The 15,614-nt window shown below is 45.0% G+C and overlaps 1 pseudogene across 1 annotated transcript in view; it reads left to right on the forward strand.

The window, feature by feature from the left end:
• LOC311204219 (nischarin-like) overlaps positions 1–15,614 on the forward strand; it is a 246,789-nt pseudogene that overhangs the window by 223,201 nt on the left and 7,974 nt on the right. The window contains exons 2-12 of the transcript in view: positions 199–381; positions 4,661–4,709; positions 6,240–6,412; positions 7,969–8,064; positions 9,570–9,665; positions 10,207–10,359; positions 10,933–11,001; positions 11,402–11,587; positions 11,788–11,916; positions 12,320–12,433; positions 13,237–13,345. The product of the transcript in view is annotated as a nischarin-like (transcript). The remainder of the gene's footprint in view (positions 1–198; positions 382–4,660; positions 4,710–6,239; positions 6,413–7,968; positions 8,065–9,569; positions 9,666–10,206; positions 10,360–10,932; positions 11,002–11,401; positions 11,588–11,787; positions 11,917–12,319; positions 12,434–13,236; positions 13,346–15,614) is intronic.

The following is a 15,614-nucleotide window of genomic DNA, read 5'->3' on the forward strand; positions in this document are numbered from 1 at the left end:
GACAGGTGATGAATATGTATAGATGTATGGTATAAAAAGGCTGCAGGCACTGACCAAAAGTGTGCCTACTTTGTTGGGTCACCCGTTCTTGCAAGAATGTATAATAAATTACTGCTTCACTACTTGTCTACCTTAAGTTCTGTTTTTAGGACCTTTTGTCATTTCTAACAGGTCGTAACTCTGGTCTTTGTCTTTCAGCTTGTTTCAGAAAAGAAAATAGATAAAAATCTCCTACCTCCCAAGAAGATTATTGGGAAAAATTCCAAAAGCCTGGTGGAGAAAAGGCAAAAGGAGTTGGAGGTCTACCTGCAAACTCTGCTAGTCAAGTTCCCTGTCACTGCTCCGAAAGTTTTGTCACACTTCCTACACTTTCATTGATATGTAAGTTATGTTTTTAGCATATAAAAACGGAGGCCTGAGGGTCTTGCTTGGAGAGACCTGTGTGGAATCTTCACAAGGTAGCTGGAGCTGCTCTTTTTCTGCCTTTTGCACGATGCAACAAAGCATATTTTTCAGATTTTTGACAGCACTTTTTGTTGCAGTAGGTGCTGTGCTGACAAGTAGTGTGGGTAGGGACTCAAAGAGGAGGAAATAAATGCTGGCAGGGTAGCTGGAAGCTGTGAATAAATCTGCAGCTGAATTGGTTGTTAGGCTGAAGTCAGTAGTGCTGGCTCTCTGAAGGAGCATTGCAGAAGCGATCCACATGCACCCCTACTTAGTGGTTACTGCTTAGATCTGTGGTTCATTCTTGGAACAGTTTCCAGTAGCCTGAATGAAGAAAAATGGTGCTTCTCCATGAGAAGCTCACTGATGGAGTGGCCTCTAGAGAAACAGCTCCAGCCAGCAGACAGAATGTTAGGGTAAAGGAAAATAAGCAGTGGCTTGCTTTTGTGTTCAGATTGTGATTTGTTCATTCATCTCTTGTGGATAATTGGGCTTTTTTACAGTATGGCATCGTGTTGTAAGGGGGAGATTGAACTTCATGAAGAGGAAAATGCACTGGAGAACTCTGTGGAAAGGAGGACCAGTAATTGCTTCAGGGTGGGATGTGCTGAGATGGCTCTTCATGGTTTCATATAAAGGCTTCAGAAGTAGTGGGTCATTAGATGCGTTGATAAAGCTTTAGCAACAAAGAAGAACCTGCTTTTGTTGTATTCCATGAATGTAATTCCCCTGCTGAGGCCTGAGTTTGACTTGCATAAACTGTTCATGGTGCTGCTATTGCCCTGCAGATGTGAGCAAGGAGGACTGGTTTGTCATGAGGGAGCTTTTGTAAGTTGATTGGTGGTTTTAAATCTGTTAAATGTGTGTGATAACATAGGGAGAATTCTGTTCAGATGGAGCAAACTTCCGGATCACCAGGAAGTTTCTCTCTTAAATGGTGTCTGTTTAATTAATGTTTTGGTCCAGTAACTTCAACAAAGATTTTTATGCAGGCAGAAATTCTTCCAGTCATTCTCACTTTTCAGTTGGATGATTTCTTTCTTGCTGTAATGTTCATCCCTTTTCACTTCTTCAAAGCACTGCTGTTACTTGCATATGAATGCTTCCATGCTTGTGTATTGTGTTTGTGTATTATCATAGAATGACAGAATCCAAGACTGGTCTGGGTTGGAAGGGACCTCAAGGGTCACAGAGCTCCAACCCCCTGCCACAGGCAGGGACACCAACCTCCAGGCCTGGAGCTACACAAGTTGCCCAGAGCCCCATTCAACCTGGCCTTGAACATCCCCAGGGATGGGGCACCCACCCCCTCTCTGGGCAGCCTGTTCCAGCCCCTCACCACTCTCTCTGTAAAAAGCTTCCCTCTAATATCTAATCTAAACCTTCCTTCCTTTAGTTTTAATCCATAAATGAGTGAAGCTGTTGTTTAATCTGCATTTCTTTGTTTAGGGGAGTCTGGCTTGAGGTAGAAATGCAATTGTTTGGGACTTGAGAGTACTTTTTAAATATTTACCAAAAGTAGTTAGCTATTCAGCAGAAAAGCTAAATATTTGCCACAGGAATTTTTGGTCTTCTAAAATATCTTTACAATATTAGCCCATGTGCATGCTTGAGGCTTTATAATGCCTGATACTGCCTCCTTAGTTTATATAGGAAGGCTGGTGATGGCACCAAGCTGTGTGACACGCTGGAGGGAAGGGATGCTGTCCAGAGGGACCTTGACAGGCTTGAGAGTTGGGCCTGTCATGAAGGTCAACAAGGCCAAGTGCAAGGTCCTACCCGTGGGTCATGGCAATGCCGAGCACAGCTCCAGGCTGGGTGGAGAACAGATGGAGAGCAATCCTGAGGAGGAGGACTTGGGGATGTTGGGGGATGAGGAGCTCATAGTGAGCTGGCAGTGTGCACTTAGAGCCCAGAAAGCCAACTGTCCCCTGGGCTGCTTCACAAGAAGTGTGACCAGCAGGTCAAGGGAGGGGATTCTGCCCCTCTGATCTGGAGTGACGCCCCCTGCAATGCTGCATCCAGCTCAGTGGTCCCCAGCACAAGACAGGCGTGGAGCCCTTGGAGCAAGGCCAGAGAAGGCTGGAGCACCTCTGCTATGGAGGCAGGCTGAGAGAGTTGGGCTGGTTCAGCCTGCAGAAGAGAAGGCTCTGGGGAGACCTTATAGCGGCCTTCCAGTCCCTGAAGGGGCTACAGGGAAGCTGGAGAGGGACTGGTGACAAGGGCAGGGAGGGACAGGACAAGGGAGAATGTTCTTAAGCTGGAGGAGGGGGGAGTTAAATTGGGTATTAGGGAAAAAAAATCATCTTCCCAGGGACAGTGATGAGGCCCTGGCACAGGGTGCCCAGAGAAGCTGGGGCTGCCCCTGGATCCCTGGCAGGGTTCAAGGCCGGGTTGGATGGGGCTTTGGGCACCCTGGGCTGGTGGGGGGTGTCCCTGCCCATGGCAAGGGGTTAGAACCAGATGGGCTTTAAGGTCCTTTCCAGCCCAAAGCTGCCTGGGATTCTGTGATTATTTTTTTTCTTGTCTATTCTTATTTGTAGCATTTCCAGTAGGGATTATTTAATCTTATTCCCTAGGTTAATGGAACTAAACTGGTGTAGAAATAACCACAGTAAATACACTACAAGTGCTTTGCAGCCTTTGTGTTCCAGGGGAAAGCTGTGTCTGGCTTGGCAAAGAGCAGCAGTTGGATGTGACAGCAGTGTACAACCTTATTGTTGCTTTGGTGTTGAACAGGGGTGTGCAGTGATATGGGGGTGCTTACTTCCTTGCAGTGTCTTATACTTTGTCATCTTAGATTTGGTTTCTTAACTTCCAGATAGAAGCTTTTAAAAGAAAATAATTGAGTACCCAGAAGCTGCTGTTCAGAGACACCTGCAAACAATGGATTTCTGTGGGATTGGCGCATATAAGAGAGCGAAGACAGAGGCCTCTTGTAGGTCTGACAGAGGACTAGAGCTCCTTTTCTGTGGGCTACAATACTCCACGTCATGACCTTGTTTCGATTATAAAGGTAGGAAAATTCTGCTGTGTCCCCCAGATGATGAAGGGAACACAGAGCCTGGGTTTCAGTCAGATCTCTGCATGCCAGGTGAGTGTAACTGGCTTTATCCAATAACAGAACTGTTGGATTTTGTTCGGAATGCAGCTTCGAGCTGCTTCTCCAAACTGTTCATCCTCAGTGAGTGGGGTTTCAGTTATACTAAGAATGTGCTTGTCTGAAATGTTCACCTCATCAGATGAGCTGAACTGTGCTGCAGATGGCCCATGGATTTATTTCCTTGTCATGAATCATGAGGGGTTTGTCAGTGAAGTAAACTCCTCAAATACTCATTTCATGATGATCTGTAATGCCTGTTTGTCCTTTGCAGCTACCTTAAAATGAGATGTGTGTGCCTAAACTATCACAGGTAGTTTTTTGTTCTTCTCGTGAGCCTTAGAGAGAGCTCTTGGAAGAGCTCAGAACTATTTCTGGACTTCTACAGAGCATTTGCGTTTTGTGAAGTATGGGAAATACCTATACCAACCTTTGTGCTCCTTTAGATTTTAAAAGAACAAATTCCCACAGGGAGAATTTTCCAGACTTTTTCTTTTCCTCCTGGAGCTGTCAGTGTGTAGAAAGGGGGTTGAGCACTGTGAAGGGCAGAGAAGATAGAGGATGGTGAACAGGGACTTTGAATTCTTCTTCAGCAAGGAGGTTAAGTCCAGAAGACTAATTTTTACAGATCTCTTCTTCCCTGTAGACTTGTTAATCTAAAGTTATCATTGTATTAGTGATGCTCTAAAGGAAATGTTGAGTGCTTAATTGTCCTGGTTTTGGCCAGGACATTCATGCATTAGGTTAGTCTAATGTTCAAATTTGAAGAAAACTGTACTGGTAATAGTTTCTTTAAAACCAGGCTTTGTTTGGCATTGGGCTGATGATGGTCAGTAAGAATTGCTCTAGTTGCTGTTGCCCTTTTTGAAAACATGCAGCGTGTGATTATTTAAATGTAGTTCAGTATTTTCCATCTTGGAAATGAAGAACCTATGAAATTAAATAATTTGATGAAGTATTTTCAAGTTACAAAGAGAATCTATAAGATGTGATGACAGTTGATTTCTATTTTTAAAAGTCCTGTAACACAGCAAAAAAGGGAGACTTATTTTGTCCAAGGATACACTTTGAACTGTAAGTATGTAACACTTCATTGCAATGGTTTAATCTTTGCAGGAGATCAATGGGATCACTGCTGCACTGGCTGAAGAGCTCTTCCACAAAGGTAAAGAACCTGTAAGAATTTAACTGGGGATGGTTCCCTCCATGTGCATGCGTGTGTATACCTGTGAGATTTAATCTCCAGACCATGAGATCTGAGCCTTTCACATCAGACCGAGACTTGTTCTTCCTCTTCACCTGTTTCTTGCTGTTTGTGCTTTGATCCAAGCTGTATTTGAGGAGGAACTGTCACAGAAGCACAGCTGCTTTTGGAAATAAATCAGAAATTGATGAATTCCTTGGTATGTTTTAGTGCAACCAGTCAGGAAGTTTGTGTCATTTCAGTGAGCCTTGATAGAGTGTGTTGAATGCATCACTTCACCTGTCTTAATGTTGTTCTTCCAGAATTCAGGAAACATGAGACCTTCTGGTCAGTTAATGAAAGGATGTGCTTTTCTGAGGCTGAGAGCTGAAAATGAAATGCACTACTGCAACATCTCTAAGTGGCTCCCCAGGAGCAGGAGGCGTGTGAAATGATTAACCCATGCTGAGGGACAGGCTGAATGCTGTGCTGTGATTCTGGCTGGCTGAGGTGATAGGTGAAGCGTGGTTCAGATTGTTCTGGCACAAAATTAACTTCAGGTGAAGCCACTTCAGAGGGGGCACTCAGCAAATTGTGGAACACTTTAAGGAAGGTCCTGAAGAACTGTTCCCTGACTCTGTAGTGCCTGTAGCCTCACTAGTGCCAAAATCATTGATGTCTGACCGCTGTATGTGAGTGGAACCTTGTGGTGATGTGCAGCTGGACTCTGGGACTTGCTCCCACTGAAGCCAAAGGGAGTTTTAGTCTTTGGAGAACTCTGCTTATCAGGAAAGCCGATGCTCTCCTGTCTGTCAGGTCAAACTGGTGTCCTTAAAAGGAAGAGGAGTAAGATGTTAATTCCACGTGTGCATGTATTCTGACTGCTGTAATCCACATTTGCTCTTGGGATGCTGTCAGAGGAGGCTTTTGGATGCTGTTTCCTAGTGTTCCTGGAAAGAAATGGGATTGTAAAAATACTGCCAGAGAATGCATTTCCTGCCCAGGGAGTTGCTCTGGTGGTAGTGTGGTGAAAGTCCTCAGACTGTCCAAGAAGATGCTGCAGCTTTGCACATCAGCAGCTTAGCAAAGGATGTCAGGTCTATCTGTTAGATGGTAGGTGCTGCTTTTTCTGGTTAGAATAAGTCTGAGCTGCTATTGAACTTAGGGATATCTCAAAGTTTAGCAATTTGTATGTTATATAAATGAACTTTGTCTGGTTCCAGCCCTGTTAAGAGGGAAATTTGCCATTAGTTGCGTTGGGAGCTTAAGGCTTGAATGCAGAGAGTGCCTGTTTGAACACTTGGGTTATTCTGGTGTTAAAGAAAATTTATCTGAATTCAGTGCTTCTAGTTTAGAAGCAGAAAAGACATTGTCTTGGTGCCTTAATCATGAGCTTAGAATATAAATGACAGAGATGAAATCGCTGACATTAGGTTTTGCAGGTACCATTTAATTTACTCTTTGGTAACTGGGGCAGCGTTGTGTTCGATACCATCATCCTGTGTTTTTCAGGAGAGCAGCTCTGAATGGCTGGAGAAGTCTTCAACATCAGCAACATCAGACCCTTGCAGCCATATGCTGTCACTCAACAGTTGCTGCAGGGGAAGCCTACGTGTGCTAATGGAGATGCCAAAACTGATCTAGGTCATATTCTAGATTTCACTTGTCGACTCCAGTATTTCAAGGTGAGCCATGTTTGCACAAGTACTGGCGGTGTTTCTGCCAGAGTGATGGGATTCTTGGCATGCTTCTGGAGCCTAGTTTGAATGCACAAGATCTTTACTGGCAGTAAACACCTGTAAGCATTTAGAGCTGGGTGTTAAACAGGTGCTTATTCTACCAACCTTCAACATAGTTCTCTAAGAAAGATGTTGATTCTGCCATGTGATGTCATCTCTTCAGCGGTGCCCTCTAGGGTTTCTGTGACAGAGCCTTACTGGGTGCTAATAGGCATGGGGAGGCAGGAAATATTCATTTCAACCTTGCATTCTTTGACAACACTATGGCTAGGCCAGTGTATAGAGATGCATACATGCATGTGTGTGTAAGTCCTGTCCCCTTTCTCACCTTTAACTGTATTGGAAAGTTTAAAAAACCCCCAAACCAAACTAACAAAACCATCAGTTTTAGAGATGAATGGCCCAGAATTTCTAGGACAAATGCCATTACAGAACAAATGTAAAATGGCCTCAGATAATTTTTTGTCTGGAACCAGTTTGATATTTTGTTCTTCTACCAAATCAGTGAATTACAAAGACTTTTGCTGAGTAGCTTTTTTAACACTGCTTGCTACAGGTCAGTGTCTTTTCAGCCCTTTTATTACATGAAGAATTTCCTTGTAACTGTGTGGTATGTTCAAAGATGAAATGAAGTAGTGGTTTGGGGAAGGTGCACTGGAGGGCTTGGGAAGTTTAGAAAGCAAAACCACAGCTCTACTGTTATTCCTGTGGATCTTCAGTTGCCTTTGCCATCCTCTGTGTGTAGAACCTGTTGTTCAGAGGATTCTCTGGCTGGAGAAGAACATATGATTTAGAAAAATATTATATACAGCATATTATTTAGAAAAATACTTGAGAGTTTCTGGCCCTTCTGAAAGCTTGTGAGTGGGAGCCTTCAGAGTTTATAAGATATACGTAAGACCAAAAAAAAACCCAAACCTTAAGAGATTTCTCCCAAAATTTTATTCACAGCAACCAGAACTGCAACCGCCTGCCTTTTGCACTGGTGCCATGTGCTCTGGCCAGAATGCTATGGGCACGTGGGAAAACTAGATGCCTTTTTATGAGATGGTCTAATGCTTTCTTCAAGCCCATCTTGTCAGTGCCTTGGACTTCATCCCCTGGGCTGGAATTGAAGACAGTTCTGTCCTGGAGGATCCAGGTGTTTCAGGGAAGCTGGTTTTAGTGAGTGCCACTCTGGCTTGATCAGCTGTGGATGAAGCCTTGCTCAGTCTTGTCTGTGGGATTTGAGTGCCCCATGTGCTACAAAATACAAGCACCAGGTGGCAGCTTAAGTTCAGTGCCTCAAGTTCAGAGCACTTAGCTGGAGTGTAACTGATGGTTTGGGTTTTTTCTGCTGAAGAGTTAATCTGCGAGTTTCCTGTATCATCCCGTGTTTGACAAAGGGGTTGGAGCTGTGGCTGTCCCAGCTGCTGTACTTGTGCTCTTGCCCGTGCACAGCTGTCTGAAGTGAGCACAGGTTGGGTTGTGTACACTGACTGTTCTTCCTTGTTGATGACCAGGTCACTGGAACAGGGGGACCTTTTGGAACCAGTACCATTCAGGAGCATCTGTTGCCGTTTGACCTGTCAATTTTCAAATCTCTTCATCAAACAGAGGTACAACTGAGCTACTGCCTGTAATTTGAGGGGCTCTGTAAATGCCAGGTCTGGTGCATGTCTCTCAGGCTTGGCAATTGCTTTGCTTTGGTGCTGGGGTTGGGGCATGCAGTGTTCAGGAGGAGTGTTTTATTTGGGAAACAGTGTGGGGTTTTTCTCAGGACTTGGCAATACGGATGCCAGATGTAAATATTCAGAAGAGCTTGTGCATGTCTTCCCAAAGGATGTGTGTCATTTCCAGTGTATGCAGAAGCTACCCCAGGGTGGCTTTCTGTCCCTGTGAAGCTCCAACAGATGGGTGCTAATGGGAGTTCTTATTACAAAGTACTTCTTGTTTGGGAAGCAGCAGGGATTTCTGAATTGATGTGAATTTGCTTGAGAAGGTTCACTTGAGTGCAGCGCTTCTGGCTTGAGAATTTGCGGCATTTTTTCGTTGCTCTGCTCTCAGTGTGGATCACAGGGCTTCCACTGGGAGTGTTCAAAACCTCTTTCATCCCTTTCAGATCTTTCCAGAGTGGGAATGCCTGGTTGTGTCACACAGCCCTTACCCTGTGCTCCCTTCTGTTTGGTTCAGGACCTTTTGTTGGACATGCCTGCTGTCTCACTGATAGGAGAGGCTGTGCTGGTTCAGAGCTGCAGTGCAGTCCCCAAGTCAGGGACTTGCTGACATCTTAGTGTGGGAAGGAAACTTCAGTGGGCTGGTGTTGGGAGTGTGTCTAGCATGGATAATTTCAGGAGTAGCTTTGTTTAGTGTGGGGAGAATAAAAAAGGGTTTTGTTTTGAAGACTTTTGTGCCTGTGGGTTCCTGAAAAGGTCTGGATGGACTGGCAGCAGACCTGCATTTTCATCTCGTCGTAACTGCTGCCCAAAACCAAACAGTGGTGATCTGGAGAGGTGCTTCCAGGGGCAGAAGGAGTTCTCTGGGAACTGGTTGTTGTTGCACAGTGTGCCCAGAGAAGGACCCATTTGCTAGACAGAGGTTGGGTCACATTGAACTGCAGAAAAGACTTTTATAATGTCAAACTTAGTCTGTGTAATGAGCTCATTGGTGTATGAACTGCTGAGCTGGGCATCTCCCCTCCCCCGGACAGTTGTTGTTTATTCTTTGCAGTAAAGAAGGTGGGATACAGCAGTAACTGTGTTTGCAGGTCGAGCTGCACAGCTTGAGGTACCCACCTCTGCGGTTGGTGACAGTCAAACACTGCGCCCTGTTCAACTGCCTGGGCGGTTGAACCTGGGGGAATGCCCAGGGAAGGTAGAAAGTGCCTAGAGAAGATGTTTTGTGCAAAGAAATATTTGGGAATTAGTTTTTCTGTAGTTGTGCCCCTAATTTCTTGCTGTAGCTTTACCAAATGTTGGGCTGTCTGACCTGATAGTCCCAGATTTGAAGGCAGTGCTGTAACTACTTTCCGGACCGGGAGGGAATCCGTCCTTGAAGCTTTCAGTTGCCTCTGCTGTGTCCCGTGTTTGTTCTGCCATTTCTGACTGTCATGTTTTTCCAATAGCTCAGTCATTGTGGGGGGAAGCTTCTCAAAGGGCTGACCTCATCCAAACATGCTCTGGCCACAATGAGTGTTCGGTTTTCAGCAACATGGATGAAGGTGAGAGGGAGTTTCTGATGGGCGTTCGAAGCGTGTGCAAGAATCACGCCTGTGGTGGGGGAATCCCCATTTGGAGCCCTGGTCCTTTTCTGTCCTGCCTGTTGCAGGTTCTGCTCTTAAAGCTGGGAAGCAGAAAGGGTTTGCTGGCCTCTCAGAACAGACTTGAAGTGATGAGATGTGTCCCTTCACAGGGATGTTTCTGATGCTTTGATTGGAATGTGCTTCTGTTACTCCTCGAGAGCTGAATGCGTGTGGCTTCTTCTCTGGGCTGTGATTTGGCAAGGGTGTGAGGAGCATACCTTTCACAGTCCCTCTCTTCCTTCCCATTCTCCAGCCTGGGTTGGCTGCCAGTGTTTGGGACTCCCTCCCTGTGGATCTAAAATAATTCTGACACACTCAGCTCCTGCTTTAAGACCTTTAATCTGGGTGATGATAAGGCTTAGGGATCTTTCTTTCATAAGGTCATTTGGATTGCTTGTGAAACAATGGGCTTTCACCGAAGATGCAGGTACCATATTTTTAGGGTGCTTGTCTTTAACAGGAAATCCTGGTGCCAGAGGCCTCTGAGTTTGATCAGTGGGAGCCAGAGGATGCAACTTCAAGCTGTCCAGTGACAGCAGTTATCCCAACTTGGAGAACATTAACAACCTTGGATATGAGTCACAACAGCATCTCTCAAATTGATGATTCAGTGGTAAGAAATCTTTCTTCATTTGTGTGTGGGGGGAAAGGATGGCTGGTCTTCTGTGGCACATGACTCAGCAGGGATTTTGCAATTTCTTCATGTATCTCTCTTCTGAAAGATTTCCCCTTGCACTGTCCGTGCTTGAGCTCCACAAGGTAATGCTGTGGAGATCAATGCACTGCTCAACTTACTCTGGTTTTTGCTTCTGTAATCTTTATCCAGGGTTCTGTGTAATACAGACAGGCCTGTTTGATGAGCTGGAAAGGCCTCTTAATGAGTTTGATCTGTAGTTAGTGGGGCTAAACTGGGGGCAACTTGCTTGTCTTCAGTGAGAACCCAGGTTTCAAATGCAAACGTGACCGTGCTCATCAGAGTAATCTGGTTCTCTCACCAGCAGGAGTCTGCACTCTGGCTGCACTAGAATGGGTGCAGAACGCTTTTTACTGCTGAAAGCTGAGAAGAGGGTCTGTGCCTTGGAGAGTTCCTGCCCTTTGCCTGTTAGTTGTTAGTTGGTTGGTGAAGGAAGTACAGCCAGGTTTCTAAGCTAAAACGCATTTAACATGTGCACCTTTTCCCTTCTAGAAATTAATTCCCAAGATTGAGTTCCTGGACCTGAGTCACAATGGGGTGTCTCTGGTAGAAAACTTACAGGTAAGGGATGCTTTTGAAGGTGATGTTTGCCAGGCTGCCCAGGACCTTCCAAGACAGAATCCTTTTGCTAAAGGATTTTGCCACTCATCTTGCAGAGAAGAGTTTAAGCCCAAATAGCTTCCTAGCATCAAGCCCTCGTAAGGGTGCATTTCTTACTTGCCAACACTGACATGCAACATGTAGTTCTTGACTAAATTCAGTCGTTGCTGGCTGTGTCAATGGCTTGGGAAAAATAGAGTCGAGGAAGTTCCCTTTCCTGCAGGCTTAATCCTGTGTAATGAGCAAGTTCATGTTGTGTTTGTCAGCTGGGCAGCATCCAGCATGAGCAAATGGACAAGCCTTTGATATTGTTTAATTTTAGCAAATTGGTGTGTGATCTGGATTTTCTGTGCTCTCGTAGCATCTTTACAACCTTGTTCACCTGGACTTATCCTACAACAAGCTGACATCGCTGGAAGGTGTTCACACAAGACTGGGAAACATCAAAACTCTGAATCTAGCAGGAAATCAGCTGGAAAGGCTGTGTGGTCTTAACAAGCTGTACTCTTTAGTCAACTTGGATCTGAGCAACAACAAAATCGAACAGGTAACTACTGATTTTAGTGTCAGATTGCTTTAGAACACAAGTGATTTCTGTTAGAGGGTGAAAGTGCAAATAAAGTGGCTGGAGAGAATTTTTTTTCCTGGTTACTGTTTGTATGTAATTTAGTCAAGAAATGCTTAGACTGTGGTGGTGTTCTCATTTAGCCAATCTGTGTATTCATCCTTTTACTGAAAAACTTTCAGATTGATGAAGTAAAAAATATAGGAAACCTCCCGTGCTTAGCAAAGGTGGTGTTATCCAGCAACCCACTGAGCATCTTCCCTGACTATGGGACCAAAGTACTGGCTCAGTTTGGGGACAGGGCTTCAGAGGTATGTAAGAACAGCTTTTTCTTTCTAAAGCCTGGTAAGGAAAGTTGTGTGAATGCTCTACAAGCCTGAGGAGTTTTTAGTGGGGGTTGGAGTACATCTGTAGGGAATGGAACCATGTATACGCTGCTGGGTGTGCTCCTCAGATCTAAGGGAGAGCTTGCCCTGCTTTCACTGGGTAACAGGGTGTTCCTGTTGGAAGGTGCTTGTGCCAGTGGGGTGTGGAGCTTCCCAAGCCCTTCTGAGTTTGCATTCAAGTCATGAGGTCTGACGTGGTCATTACCTTGTTTACAGGGTTACAGACATGCACAGCATCTGCATCAAACTATTTATTTATGACATAAGTAACAATAAGTTACAGAGCTGCCTTGTTTTCTGTATTTCTGGATGTTTTTAACATTTTTAGGTCTGTCTGGATAACACTATCACCACAGAAAAGGAACCAGACACAGTGGAAGTGCTGAAAGCCATTCAGAAAGCCAAGGAGGTGAAACACAAACTGAGCAGCTCTGATAAAAAGGTGAGTTGGGTGCTGTGAGAGCAGAATGTGCTGGGTACAAAAGAAGCCTGTGAGTCCTCTCCAGATTGGCTTTGAGCAGAATTCCTTAAACTCACTTCTCATGGAAGTGTGTGCAGTGTTTGTGCTTTACTGCAGTGTGAGGTTTGAACATCACCTCTTTCTCCTATTTAGATTTCAATGCAGTTTCAGGATGTTCCTTTTTCTGCTGGCTTGGGATAGAGGAAGTGGGAGGAAAAGAGAAAATGGCCTAATGGTACACACAATAAATATGCAGCTGACCTCAACAGCCGTATTTTCCATCTTATACAGAGAGTGCTGAGGTGTGAGATCAGTGCTTGTGTTGCAGAGGACTGAAATGATTTTCCCAGACTTTCTTCTTGCGAGTATTGAGCAATGGGAAAGGATCAGAAGTCTGAATTGTCCTGTTCTCCTGTCTGCTGTGCAGTGGGTTAATCTTGTTCTGGAAATAAGTTGTGTTATCAGGAGCTGTGATGCCCCTGCAGCCTAAGAATCCTGTTGTCGTTGTGGTTTGTGAAACTTGCTGCTGGTTTTGTCAGTGCAGGGATCAGTGATCAGAATGACTTCTCTAAACGAATTCTTAGTGGAGTTCTGCTTAGTGGGAAATGGGAACTTGAGAGGATGTGAGCACCACCGTGTGCCACCCCTCAGAAACCCAACACATTTGGTACTAACGTTCTTTTTACTCCAACTGGGAAATCTTTGTAGACTTAGTGCAGTTCAGGTTCTGACGTGTCCCGTGTGTTTAGGATTTTTCTTTAATTATTGCCTACTTTCTTTATTAGATCAGTGAGGACTCCAGGCTCACCGCTGCCAGCTCCAAACCAAACTGTTCTTCTGTTCCTGTTCGTCCTTCCTCTCCCTCTCTGCCTCGTCCTGTCAGCTCCAGCCAAGGTAATCATGTATGTATCCTGCTGCTGGGCTGAGCCTCTGGGTTCTGCGTCTCTGGGCTGCACTGATGTACCTGGATGTTCTGTGTAGGGATATGGGGCTTATCAAGTCAGAGCAGACAGACCCGGCAGCTTTGGCGTAGTGCAAGTGCCATGTGACCTGGCAAAGCTGACCTGATGTTCACTGTGGTGTTAATTAACTCGAACAGAAGTTGGGGCACGGGGCTGCTTTTACTGCAGAAAGCAGCAGCAGAGGACTGTATCTCTCTTGCTAGTCTAGATACATGCCTTCAAGGGAACTGTGGCATCTGTAGGCACGTTCTAAAACTGCTTCTCTGCTTGTTGGTCTGCACAAGGGGAGCTGGAGCATCTGTTCCATTCCTGCTGTTGGCAAGGGCTGTGTTTCTGTCAGGCCAGAATGGAGGTCGGAAAAGGAGATGAGTAAGAGGCAGTTCTGGAGTTTGGGTTCAGACTGAGCCTGTGATTTCAGCACACTGTTGTGTTCCACAGCACCTGCTGACCTTACCTGAAAATCCCATTTCACTGGATGCTTCAACCAAGGGTACCCACTGCATTAGAACGTAGAACAGTGGCGTGTCCTGCATCTTCTGCAGGGGCCCGTGGGACTGACTGACTGGAAAATTCATGTGTGTCTGAGAAGAGATAAAGATGCTTTTGCTTTTGCCTGAATGAAAGCTTAAAATGCAGTAGGGTGTATCTGGTTGGGGACGACTTTGTAACCACTTAGAAAAGTGATGACAGTCTCCATAATTGGGGGTGAAACAGCTTACTCTTAGCAGTGAATTGGTGGGTGGGGGAAGAGGTCTTTGGAAAGAGTCTGTTCCTGGCATTTCTGCAGAATCAGTAGAGGTCTCAGATCACTCAGTAAAAATGAAGTGACGGCGTTTAAATTAAAGGAGAAGCAATTTAGATGCAGGTTTAGTTGCTATTTATGTGCTTGATTTGCCTTTGGAGCCCTTCTGGATAACTTTTCACCTGCAGGTGAAATGCCAGGTTCTCCCAAATTAAGCCAACGCTGGCTTTAAAGCATCAAGCATTGAAGTTGCAGGAGTGAGACAGCTTGGCTATAGGGCAGCCTGGGGTTTTATGCAGGGCTAGCTGTAAAGATGCATGCTAGCAGTGGCTGTGACTGTTTAGGTATTACTTATTGGTCAAGCATCTTTTTCCCTTATTGCAAATGTTTAAGGAGCACATGAGTCTTGGAAAAAATACCAAGATCTTTCTGAACTACTTGGGAATTTTATAGGAAAACTGGTGTAAGACTGGGGTTACTGACTGTGGTCCTTTTCCATAAGATTCCTGTAGTAGAGTCTTGAGGAAGGGCTTTTATATTTATAAAAATAAATATAAAACTGGGATATAAATATATAGTGGGATATTTATAAATATATTAATATATAGTGGGATAGCAAGGAGTAGGACCAGGATTAGGACATTCCTCAGCTTTAACAACAGAAATGAATTCTTTGCTACATACCTAGCTATCAAGGGTTGTTTTCAAAATACTGATTTTGAGAAGTCTATTTTTTAAAAAATGGAACTATGCTGGGCAATTTATTTCATTGTTAGACCTGAAATCAGGAATAATGGAATTCATTTTCTGATGCACTATTTCTGTGAATTGTTTTCTCTGCACTTTCTCTAGACACCATCTGTTTCACTAGCATTTTATTCAACTTAAACATGTCTTCCAAATGGCTTATGGCAAAGATTAAACATATATAGAGAAGAGAAATCCAGCAATAATGCTGCCCTGTTCTGGTTTTCTTGTCAATTTGAGTTTCCTTCTGGCTAACACGGTTGCTGTGTTCAAGCAGTAAATATCTCTTGTGCTTCCTCTGCCTGAGAGATGGTTTGGTGTCATCTACTAAACTTTGCCATCAATCCAGAACGATACAGGCAGGAGTTCTTATGCCTGAGGAAGCAGCTCACATGCATTGTCAGCATGAGCCAGCAGTGGCTCCTGCAGCTTGGAAGGCCAATGGTATCCTGGTCTCCCATCAGAAAAGGGTTGGCAGCAGGGACAGGGAGGGGATTGTCCCTCTCTGCTCTGCCCTGGGGAGGCCCCAGCTGGAGTCCTGTGTCCAGAGCTGGGGCCCCAGGACAAGAAAGATGTGGGACTGTTGGAGAGGGGTCAGAGGAGCCACGGAGATGATCAGAGGGCTGGAGCAGCTCCCCTACGGAGAGAGGCTGAGGGAGCTGGGCTGGTTCAGCCTGGAGAAGAGAAGGCTGTGGGGGGACCTCATTGCAGC

Source organism: Gallinula chloropus, assembly GCF_964237585.1.
Source record: "Gallinula chloropus genome assembly, contig: HAP1_SCAFFOLD_40, whole genome shotgun sequence".
In the NCBI taxonomy this organism is placed as follows: domain Eukaryota; kingdom Metazoa; phylum Chordata; class Aves; order Gruiformes; family Rallidae; genus Gallinula; species Gallinula chloropus.